This window comes from Eutrema salsugineum, unplaced genomic scaffold, assembly GCF_000478725.1.
Source record: "Eutrema salsugineum unplaced genomic scaffold, Eutsalg1_0 scaffold_12, whole genome shotgun sequence".
Lineage (NCBI taxonomy): Eukaryota > Viridiplantae > Streptophyta > Magnoliopsida > Brassicales > Brassicaceae > Eutrema > Eutrema salsugineum.
In genome coordinates, this window is record NW_006256895.1 from 3,873,830 (window position 1) to 3,886,253 (window position 12,424).

The window sequence follows — 12,424 nt, forward strand, 5'->3', positions numbered from 1 at the left end:
TCGTAAAGATCAACACTATGCCTAGTGGTTAAAAGCACAAGTACGTATAAAATTTTAATTAAAAGACTACTTTGATATATATCCAAATCAAGAAATTAAAGCAATTTTTTTTCTTATTAGGTGGACCCGAATAATCCAGATGAATTAGATGGTTCCATGAGTTAATACTTGGTCCGATGGCAAAAATAACTACAGCCTGCATGTATTTCACTCGGAACTATGTTTTTCACACATACCATCACGGTGCAAAGCGGGCGACAACTAACTATGGAGTTTGTGTGAGGGGTGAAATAGATTTATGGAGTTCTGCAAGAAATAATTGAAGTAGAGTATCCTGGATTGTTAAGGCTGAAAACTGTTCTCTTCAAATGTGATTGGTTTGATCCAACTGTTGGAAGAGGGGTACGTCTAAACAAGTTTGCAGTTGTTGACGTGAACAAGTCACGACGGTACAACAGGTCTGAGCCATTTATATTAGCTTCTCAAGCAGAACATGTAACGTTTCTGCCATACCCTCGAGTTCGATCAACAGGAATCTCATGGTTAGCTGTAGTTAAAGTGGCTCCGAGGGGCAAGATTGTAGGGGTTGAGGATGTTCCACTTCAACAGGACACTTGCGTAGATCTGTCTGAACCAGATGTTGATGAAGAGATTTTCTTAATAGACCCTCGGAACAGGCAAGTTGAAGATCTTCCCGATGATACAGAAAAAGAAGGTGATGATGAGTTTGCTGAAACCGATGATGACGATTTGGCGGAAGACGACGGTGATGGTGACGAAGTAATAGAGGAAGATGAATCTGATTGAGTTTCATGCATCGTATTTAGTGAATGTTTGTTATTATATAATTTGTAACTTTGTTTGTTTGAATTTTTTAAATGGAATAAAATTCGATTTTACGACCGTTTTTAGACGATTTTTATAAACCCTAAACCCTAAGTCTAGGTTTTAAGCCCTGAATGAATAGGGTTTAAGCATTACGACGTCTTTACGACGATTAGTCGTAATATCGTCGTAATATTACGACGATTTTACGACGCGTTCACTATTTAGTCGTAAAATCGTCGTATATTGAAATCCAAGCTTTTGAATCTTTTATATCTGATTGGTTGTAAGGTATTTCACAAATGTTTTTGTTTGGTTATCTTATTTTATATGAAATGCTATCAATCTGATCAAAATCAAAAATTTGAGAAAAAACATACATATTTACAAGTTCATGCATGTTTTTGTAAATGTTAAGTAAAAGGTTATATATTAGATTACATGCAAAGTTATAAACATTTTGTTATATGTTAGGATACTATAACCTTTGCGTTGTTCTTTATGCAATAAGCCTTTTGAAAGATTTAGGGTTTGATAACTTTTTACATAAACATCGTAAAACCGTCGTAATATTACGATGGTTTTACGACTAATGTTCCTAAAACCGTTGTTAAACCGTCGTAACACTGATGAGGATCATACGTCTGATAGCACCCGGATTGGCTCCAGATCCGATGTACGAGGTTATAAATGTTGTAACGTTACGACGGTTTTACGAGGGTTTAAGGTTTAGTCGTCGTAAAACCGTCGTAACGTTCAAACGCTCCCATCATGACATGTGTCATGTCATGCAGTGGACCGACTGTTATACAACCAAATCGTCGTAAAATCGTCGTAACGTTACGACGATTTTACGACGATCACAAAATCTATATAAGGGACGCGAGTTTTCCTCCTTCGTCGCTCATTCCTCTCTTCCCCCTCTCTCTCTAGAAATCTCTCTCTCTCTCTAGAAATCTACCTCTCCCTTCTCTCCCTACTCTCCAGCCAATTAATTTGTAAGTATTTTTTTAAAAATTATTTTCGTTATATATAGTTTTGTTTAAATAAGAGATAGGCCCGAAATTTAGATAGAGTTTAGGTTCAGAATTTAGATAGACCCGGAATTTATAAATATATGATATAATTAGTAACTATATGTTATTTAATTTTGTAGATTACTTAGATATGGCTCATCGGCCAAAGAGGTTCCACTACAGACAGATGGTAGATCCAGACGGTACGGCCCCGTCCACCTCAGCGACAGGGTCAGTCATCCCGGAGTCCTCGGGAATACCACAGCCGGCTCCGCCTCCACCACCACCAGCCGAACCAGCTGCAGCCCCCGCACCAGCCGAACCAGCAGCCCCGATACAGCCTATACCGTATGCCCAATTTACGGTACAAGATCTTCTACGCCAACCGGGTCGTGAGAATATGAACAAACTCGATCCGGATCGAGCCCCGGAAACATTTTGGTATGAGTTTTTTTTAAAAAAAATTGTTTAAACAAATAATATTTATAATTAATTGAAATTAATTTAATTTTTATTAACATTTGACTAGGTTTACGACCGACAATGCGGTCGGTCGTAACGTTGCGGACATCATCAAAGGGTTTTTCGTACAACCCCATACCAGCTGGAAAAGCTGGATCAGGCAACGCTTGACACTTGGTTCAAGTGTTTTGCGGTAAGTACTTTAAAATTTTAATTTATATTATTATTTTTAATTTTTTACAATAATTACTAACTTTTTGATTTTTTTTTTCCTAGCAAAACTGGCATTGGGAAACATCCGCACACGGACGTGTGGCGAAGGCCTTCAAAGAGAAGGTCAAATTCCACCTCAACAACACCGTTTCCGACTGGAAGCGGAAGTGGGAGGTCGACGGCGACAAGGCCAAGCCGGCGCCGATGGCCGATACCGTTTGGCGGGGTCTGGTCCAGTACTGGTTGAATCTGCACAATCAGATTACTGCCGCCAAGTGTTCCAGATCCAGGTATTTTAATTTGTGTTTATATTAAATATATAATTAAATTATGTGTTTTCCTCCTTAATACATTCTAATGAATATATTTTTCAGGAACGCTACTGACGATGCGGGAAATCGGAAGAACGTCCCGCACACTTACGGCCAGATTCTTTTTGCCGGGAGACAACTTATGATGGTAAGTAAATTTAAATTTTTAATTTTTTGTTTTTAAATAATTAACTTTTATTTGTCTTATTAATATTTTCATTTTGATTTTGTAGGTCGAAGAAAACGGGGGACAACTTCCTCCGATGACGAAGGTCTTCGCCGAGACCCATAAGAAGCGGAACGGCAAATTCACGGATTCTCGGGCGGAGGAGATCTACAACGCCGCCTGTGCGGCGATCGAGGAGTGGCAGATGCAACTCACTCAGCAGGCGCGTCCAACGTCTCCCGGAGGTAGCTCGGTCCAATCGACCCCGACGCTGACGGTGGCGAAGATGGACCAGATTTTTGAAGAGGTAAATTCTTTTAATAAATTTAATTTAATTTTAATTTTATATTGTATTTTTTAACATAATTTATTTAAATATTTTCAGGTTTCCCCTAAGAAAAAGGGATGGGTTTTAGGGATCGGATCCATCCGTGATACCCCAGTCGCTACGGCAACTGGTCATGTCCGGGCACCGGATCCGCTTATCCGCCGGGAGATCGATCAGATGCGGACCCAGTATGAGACGAAGATCGACCAGCTGTCGGTCTCTTTGAGATCATGGGGGCCGACAACCCGGTGCTCATGGCGCAGTTGGATAGGCTGCGGGCTGATGGAGTTGTCGAATCGTCAGCAGGGTCATCTTATAGGAGGCAACCACCGGTGCAGACGGACGAGGAGATGTTCCGGTCTCTTGGGGTTGATCCTCCTAGAGCCGGAGATCAGCCGCCGGAAGCCTCTAACCGAAGACCCGGGGATCAGACAGCGGAAACCTCTACCCGAAGACCCGACAAAAAACATGTGGAAGGCGATGGGGAGCAGGCCGGTGACGGGATCGACCTTAGTTTAGAATTAGATCTAGATCTTTAGGGTTTTTTTTGTAATTATTAAAATTAATTTAAATTTTAAATTTAATTAAATTTTAAATTGTAAATTAATTCTTTTTTAATTTATATTTTAATTCGAATTATATTTTTTTTAATTTCAATTATATAAAACGTCGTATAATCGTCGTAATATAATTATTATTATTTTATTAAACGGTCGTATATTCGTCGTAACAATTACGACGACGTTACGACGACTAATACGACGAATATACGTCCGTGTTTTACGACGGTTTTACGACGGAATGAAAAAATACTTTACGAGTAAATTACGACAAAAATTACGTCGTATATTTTACGACGATCCTACGTCGACTTATAACGACGACTTTACGACGGTTTCAGGGGAAGACCAAATCGAGGCAATCCGATGTAAAGTCGTCGTAAACTGTACGACGCGTTTACGACAATATTTTTCCGTCCATGTTACGACGAAAATAAACCGTCGTAGATTTTACGACGATTTTACGACGATTTCTCTATTACGACGATGAGTTTAGGACGATTTTGAAATCGTCGTTAGTTTGTCGTAATAGCCCTATTTTGCTGCCATTCTGAACAAGACTAAAAAACTTCAAGGCATGGTGGTACTAAGTCATGATTGCAGTGCTATCATTAAGAAGAAGTCCATTCCAAGAAAGTTGACTGATCCAGGGAGTTTCACACTCCTTTGCGCCATTGGACCTCTGACATTTTCTGGATGTCTTTGTGATCTAGGAGCATCAGTCAGCTTGATGCCATTCTCCATAGCAAAGAAGCTGGGCTTTAGAGTCTTCAAACCTGCAAGGATCTCTCTTATCCTTGCAGACAGATCAGTTAGACTACCTGTTGGAATGTTGGAAGATCTACCTGTCAAGATAGGTGGTTTTGAGGTTCCAACTGATTTTTTTGTGCTGAAAATGGATGAGGAACCAGTTGATCCTCTTATCTTGGGCAGGCCATTCCTGGCCACTGTATGTGCTATTATTGATGTGAGAGGTGGGATCATAGAACTTCAACTTGGGTCTGAGAAGCTTAAGTTTGATGTGAAGGAGATGATGAAGAAACCCACCATTGAAGGTCAATGCTTCTATGTGGAGACAATGGATCAGTTGGCTGATGAGTTGCTTGAGGAACTGAATACTGAGGACCCTCTTCAAGCTGCTCTAACCCAAGAACAAGGAGACAATGGGCTCTTAGCAGAAGCAAGTGAAGGGTACAAGCTGTATTTGGACAATGCTAGAGATCTTGGTCCTGAAACAAGGTTTTTGGAACTGGAACAAAGTGGCTCTGAGGTTTTGGCTATCAAAGGATCAGATACCAGCCAATGCAGCTTGGACAAGGACTGGAATGAGGCTGATGCACCCCCTGTTGAGCTCAAGCCTCTACTAACAGGGCTCAGGTATGCATTCTTGGGCTTAAACTCCACATATCCAGTGATCATCAATGATAGCTTATTAGAGCATCAAGAGAGTGCATTGCTTAGTGAGATAAGAAAGTTCAGGAGAGCCATAGGATACTCTTTGGCTGATATTAGAGGGATCTCTCCTGACATTTGCACCCACAGGATACACCTAGAGGACCAATCTATGTCCTCTATTGAACATCAACGACGTCTTAACCCAAACCTTAAGGAGGTGGTTAAGAAGGAGATACTCAAGCTTCTTGAGGAAGGGATAATTTACCCAATCTCTGACTCAAGGTGGGTATCTCCTGTACACGTTGTGCCCAAGAAAGGTGGGATCACAGTGGTTAAAAACGAGAAGGATGAGCTGATAGCTACTAGGAATATAACAGGACACAGAATGTGTATAGACTATAGAAAGCTCAATGCAGCCTCTAGAAAGGATCATTTTCCTTTGCCTTTCATTGATCAGATGCTAGAGAGGCTTGCAAACCACCCCTTCTTTTGTTTTCTTGATGGGTACTTGGGTTTCTTTCAAATCCCCATAGATCCCCGAATCAAGAGAAAATAACATTTACATGCCCTTATGGCACATTTGCATACAGGCGCATGCCTTTTGGTCTCTGTAATGCCCCTGCCACATTTCAACGTTGCATGATGCATATATTCTCTGACATCATTGAAGAGAAGGTGGAGGTGTTCATGGATGATTTTAGTGTCTATGGCTCCTCCTTCTCGGATTGTCTCTCTAATTTGTCACAGGTCTTGGAGAGATGTGAGCAGCATAAATTGGTGTTGAATTGGGAGAAATGCCACTTCCTTGTGCAGGAAGGAATTGTACTTAGGCATAAGATATCTGAGAAGGACATAGAGGTTGACAGAGAAAAGGTGGAAGTGATGGTGAATCTGCAAACTCCCACTTCAGTCAAAGGGATAAGGAGTTTCCTTGGGCATGCAGGGTTTTACAGAAGATTCATCAAAGATTTCTCAAGAATAGCCAGACCCTTGACAAGGCTGTTGTGTAAAGAAGTTGATTTCATCTTTGATGATGAGTGTGAAGAGGCCTTCAAGATGATCAAGGATGCATTAGTCAGTGCACCAATTGTCCAAGCCCCAGACTGGTCCCTTCCTTTTGAGGTTATGACAGATGCATCTGATTTTGCAGTTGGAGCTGTACTTGGCCAAAAGAAGGATAGGAAGCTTCATGTCATCTACTATGCTAGTAGAACCCTTGAATCTGCCCAAGAGAAGTATGCTACCACTGAGAAGGAAATGTTGGCAATAGTCTTTGCTTTTGATAAATTCAGAAGCTACCTGGTGGGATCAAAAGTCATTGTATATACTGATCATGCAGCCCTCAGGTATCTGATGACCAAGAAAGATGCTAAGCCTAGACTATTGAGATGGGTCCTTCTACTTCAGGAGTTTGATATGGAAGTACAAGATAAAAAGGGTATAGAGAATGGAGCTGCAGACCATCTCGCTAGGTTGAGAGTAGACTCTGAAGTCCCTCTTAATGACATTCTATCCTGAGGAATCACTGATGGTGCTCCACTCTTATTTGGAGTTTGAAGAAGTGGATAGCATCCAAGAGAAGAGAATGCCCTGGTTTGCTGATATTGTGAACTTTCTTGCTTGTGGAGTGGAACCACCTGAACTAGATGCTTACCACAGGAAGAAGTTCTTCAGAGATATCCAAAGGTATCATTGGGATGAGCCTTACCTGTATGTCCTGAACAAAGATCAGCTGTATAGAAGGTGTCTTGCTGAGGAGGAGATGCAACCTGTGTTGCAAGAGTGTCATGGTTCAGCTTTTGGGGGTGACATGGGAGCATTCAAGACTGTGGCCAAGGCTCTTCAGAGTGGGTTTTGGTGGCCCTCAATGTTCAAATATGCTCAGCTAGTTGTGTCATCATGTGATGCCTGTCAGAGGCATGGGAACATTTCAAACAGGAGTGAGATGCCTCAAAACCCAATACTTGAGGTTGAGATCTTTGATTGCTGGGGAGTTGACTTTATGGGACCTTTCATTTCATCTTATGGGAATCAGTATATACTAGTGGCTGTGGACTATGTGTCTAAGTGGGTTGATGATATGCTCAAAGTTTAATCCCTAAGCTACTCTGCAAGAGCACAGATGTGCAGTTGTAGTATGTAGGGGTCGAACCACAGAGACAAGAGATCACTCAATAAACCTTATAGAGATTGAATTACGCTAAGCAGAAATATTGTAAATAAATAGCAATGCAACAGAATTAGACTAAGCAGCAATAAAAATGGTTTGTAAGATTCAGATGAATGGAGATTAGGCTTAGGGAGTTTCTCAGGAAATCAATGCATGCAGATCAATCGATTAGTCAGGGTTCAGGTTTAAGCACAGTTCTTGAACTCGAATCACAGAATTATAATTAACCAACTTCCGTTGTGAGAATTATCTAAGTCAAAATCCTAGAATTCCAAATTCCTTTGCAAACCCTAAAGATTTAAACCAGCTTTAATGCTCAAGTTCGATATGTTCACAAAGTATCTAAATCAAATTCCTTTGCGAATAGCTACTTTGCTCACCCTAGGTTCTTTCCAGTTATTCAATTACACTTCCGTGTCAATTAAGCAACCTAAGATCTAAGTTCTAGGTGGCCGATCCAGAATTAGCTTTAAGAACAACCTATGGTGAAGAACTAAATAGATTATGAACCCTAACTAACCAATCAATCTAACATCCAATGAAATCCTTTATGAGAACCCTAAACCTAACAAGCAAACTACTCAGACATGGAGATTGAAGCAATAAGCATGATTGAATAACTTGCAGTAAGCAGTAAGGGTTCGAAATCTTCTCTCTCCGGAACAGAGTTTCAGACTTGTCTCCCCAAAAACTCTCAAAAACAAAAACTCTCTCTAAGAAAATCTAAGGTTAACGTAAAAAGGGAATAAAAATCCTATATATATCTCTAAGACACGTTTTGGGCTTCCTTGAAAACGTTTGGGCCCAACTCCTTCTTCAAATAGGAAACAAAATCGCCTTTTCCTTATTTCTCTAACAAGTGTCGCGCGTCACTCTCCATGGTGTCGAGCGTCACTAAAGCACAAAATCCATACTTGACGAATTTGATCCTGATTAAGCTCCAAAGTGCTCCAAAGTCTCCAGTTAAGCTCCAAACGTACCTATGACCTGAAAAGACTCCAAAAGACTCGAAAGACACTAAAAAGACTCTATAAATAAGACATATACCATGGTTAAAAACCATAAAAACCATAAAAACCATGATATATCAACTCCCCCAGACTTAGCATTTGCTTGCCCTCAAGCAAATAGAACACCAAACAGGAGAAAGAAGTTTGAAAACACAGAGACTCAACCTTTCATTGGAACATCGCTTTGACCGTTCACCCTGCAACTTAACTACTGCTTCATCATTCCAAATCGAACCACCATGTACTTCTCCGCAGACATTCACAGCTTTCCAGACTAAATCCAAAATTTCACAACATTGTCCATAAACCCTCATCGCTGGATCTCACTGATGATTCCAATGCCCAGAACCTTCTAGATTCTTTCCCATTCTGTACTCAAACAAATCAGCCATACAAACTTTGGTACTTTTCTCTCCCCCAGACTTATTCTTTTCGCACACTCATCATCATTTTTTTATGGCATATACTCGATAAGGGTAAAGCTGCGAGTACTGATGGTGTTTGCCACCAAGTCCCCAAGTTGTCCCCTTACCTTGTATCAAAGGTATTCAGCGAATAGTGGGGTCATGGGAAACATTCCTACCCCTCACTTCCTTCCTTTGTGTGATCATTCCAACTTAGAAGTGAAATAATGGGATCATTGGAAACATTCCTAGCCCTTCACTCCTAAGCGAAAATCATCTCAATCTTTTTGCCCTTTTTCTTTCTTTCTTAGCTCGTCACAAGGGAGAGAAATCACTTCATTAAATTTCACACAGGCTTTCATTGATCAAGTACGAATGAGGAATCAAGCTCTAAGGCATTAGTCACATCAGCGAGTTAAAAGTGAAGTTCAGTACTTAGCTCAGGTTAGTGGATTCTGTTGGAAACATGGACGCCTCTAGTCAACTGGTCAGCCTTTGGATTTTTCATTAGTCGGATCTAGTCTGAATTTGCAGCAGTGGTCACTTAGGTGAAAAGTCAGCACAATAATTCCAGGAAAAGCATCATGATCTCCAACAGGTTTTGACTCAAAAACGTTTTGACACAACTGACTCTTAAGAAAAACAAACACAATGTCAGCAACTACCTCCCCCAGACTTGAATAACAGAGAAACACAGAAAGAAAAGAAACAGAGAAACACAGGAAAAACAGATAACTTACCTGGCTGCAATGATGGTGACGCGCGACACTGATGATGGTATCGTGCGACACTTGTTTTCCTCGTACCGAATTGCAGCAGACCAATCCGAATTTCTGGTTTGACTCCGGTTTCCTGATTTCCTAATTTTTTTTTTTTTTTTTTATATATAGAGAAAACAAGTGACAAGCGACACCGAAGGTAGTGTCGCTCGACACCAGCCTCTGCTTCACCTAAAACACGAAAAGAAAAACGAAAATCACTGAAACAAAAGACTTATTTACAGACTCACCAGTGGATTGCCTTCCACCAAGCGCTTGTTTTAAGTCATTAGCTTGACTTGATGGCGATTCAAGCAGGAGGTGCACCATCCAGAGGCACGATATGTCCATCCGGAATCTCAGCTTTGGCCCAGTAGTGCTTCACCCTTTGTCCATTGACTGTGAACTCCCTGCTACCATCTGGTGTGAGGAGGACGATAGCACCATAGGGGCGAACCTCTTTGACTATGAAAGGACCTGACCATCGAGAACGAAGTTTACCAGGAAACAATTGCAAACGAGAATTATACAGAAGTACCTGATCATTCGGTTCGAATTGCCTGGAGAGGATTTTGGAATCGTGATACGCCTTGGTCCTCTCTTTGTACAACTTCGAATTCTCATAGGCATGGTACCTGATTTCGTCCAACTCATTCAGTTGTATCAGTCTCCTCTCTGCAGCAGACTTGATGTCGAAATTCATCAGCTTTATCGCCCAGGCTGCTTTGTGTTCGATCTCCACTGGAAGGTGACAGGGCTTTCCATAGAGCAGGTGGAAAGGTGTGGTGCCTAGAGGTGTTTTGAACGCTGTCCTGTACGTCCAGAGTGCATCGTCCAACTTCGCAGCCCAATCCTTTCGAGTTTTCCCACTGTCTTCTCCAGAATCTCTTTGATCTGTCGATTCGAGACTTCGACCTGTCCACTCGTCTGAGGGTGATAAGGAGTGGCAACTCGATGATGAACTCCATGCTTCCTTAGGAGTTTTTCGAAAATCTTGTTAATAAAGTGAGTACCACCATCACTTATAACAATTCGAGGCACTCCAAATCGAGGAAAGATGATGGTCTTGAACATCTTAAGGACCACTGAAGAGTCGTTGGTGGGACTGGCAATGGCTTCGACCCACTTTGAGACATAATCAACAGCAACCAGGATGTACTTGTTCCCATAAGAAGAGGGAAAAGGACCCATGAAATCGATACCCCAGCAGTCGAATACCTCAACCTCAAGGATGAAATTCTGTGGCATCTCATGTCTTTTGCTGATCTTTCCTCTCCTCTGACAAACATCGCACTTCGAGATGAATGCATGTGCGTCGCGAAACATGGTAGGCCACCAGAAGCCTGCTTGAAGAACCTTAGACACTGTTTTGAATGTTGCAAAGTGTCCAGCATATTCGGATCCATGACAATGAAACAGCACTTCTGGAACTTCTGACTCTGCAATGCATCTTCTGTAAATCCCATCAGAACAGTGCTTGTACAGATATGGCTCATCCCAGTGGTATCTTCGCAGCTCTCTCAGGAACTTCTTCTTTGCATAGCCCTTAAAGTTCTCAGGCTCAGCCTCTGCAGCGAGATAATTGGCAATATCGGCATACCAAGGGCGTTGGGTAGCGGATACAGCAGCTGAACTGGTCTCAGGAAGTCTGTTTCGAATTTGGGAGGTCTCAGTGTTCGCCTGAGAAAGGTGACGCGCGACACTAGTGGTGGTGTCGCTCGTCACTAACGTTCCTCCAACTCGAAAAACCTGCAATTCTTCGTCAAAACTGCTCTGGGACTTGGTTTCCACATAATACACATTCTCTTCTGGCCGGAAATCGTCTATGGGTACGTCGTCTTCAACCCTGATGCGTGAGAGATGATCTGCCACACCATTCTCAACACCCTTCTTGTCCTTGACCTCAATATCGAATTCCTGAAGGAGTAACACCCATCGCAGCAACCTAGGCTTCGCATCCTTCTTCTGCATCAAGTATTTGAGTGCAGAATGGTCTGTGTGCACAATCACTTTCGATCCCACAAGGTATGGCCGAAATTTCTCAAAAGCAAAGACCACAGCCAACAGCTCTTTCTCAGTAGTAGCATAATTCCTTTGAGCATCATCCAGAGTTCGACTGGCATAGTAGATGGCATGAAGCTTTTTATCCTTCTTCTGTCCTAGAACAGCACCAACAGCAAAATCACTAGCATCACACATCACCTCAAAAGGCAAATTCCAGTCAGGAGGCTGCACAATGGGGGCGCTTATCAGGGCATGCTTGATCTGTTCGAACGCAGCAAGGCACTCATCTGTAAACTCAAACTTAGCATCTTTGCAGAGCAGAGCAGTAAGAGGGCGTGCAATCTTGCTGAAATCTTTGATGAAGCGACGATAGAAGCCTGCATGACCCAGAAAACTTCTAACCGATTTCGCAGAATCGGGTGGTGGCAAGCTCGTCATGACGTCGATCTTCACACGGTCCACTTCGATACCAGCTGCAGAAACCTTGTGTCCAAGCACAATCCCATCTCTGACCATAAAGTGACACTTTTCCCAGTTAAGGACCAAGTGTTTCTCTTCACAGCGAGCCAGAACCTTGCAGAGATTATCCAGACAGTCCTTAAAAGATGATCCGTAGACTGAGAAATCATCCATAAAGACCTCCATGAAATCCTCAATCATGTCAGTGAAGATGGACATCATACATCTCTGAAACGTCGCAGGAGCATTACAGAGTCCAAAGGGCATCCTGCGATATGCGAAAGTGCCGTATGGACATGTAAAGGTGGTCTTCTCCTGATCGTCTGGGTGGATAGGGATATAG

The 12,424-nt window shown here is 42.0% G+C and overlaps 1 pseudogene; it reads right to left on the reverse strand.

The window, feature by feature from the left end:
* Nucleotides 1–9,780: 9,780 nt before the first annotated feature.
* Nucleotides 9,781–12,181, reverse strand: LOC112089245 (annotated as a pseudogene).
* Nucleotides 12,182–12,424: the final 243 nt, after the last annotated feature.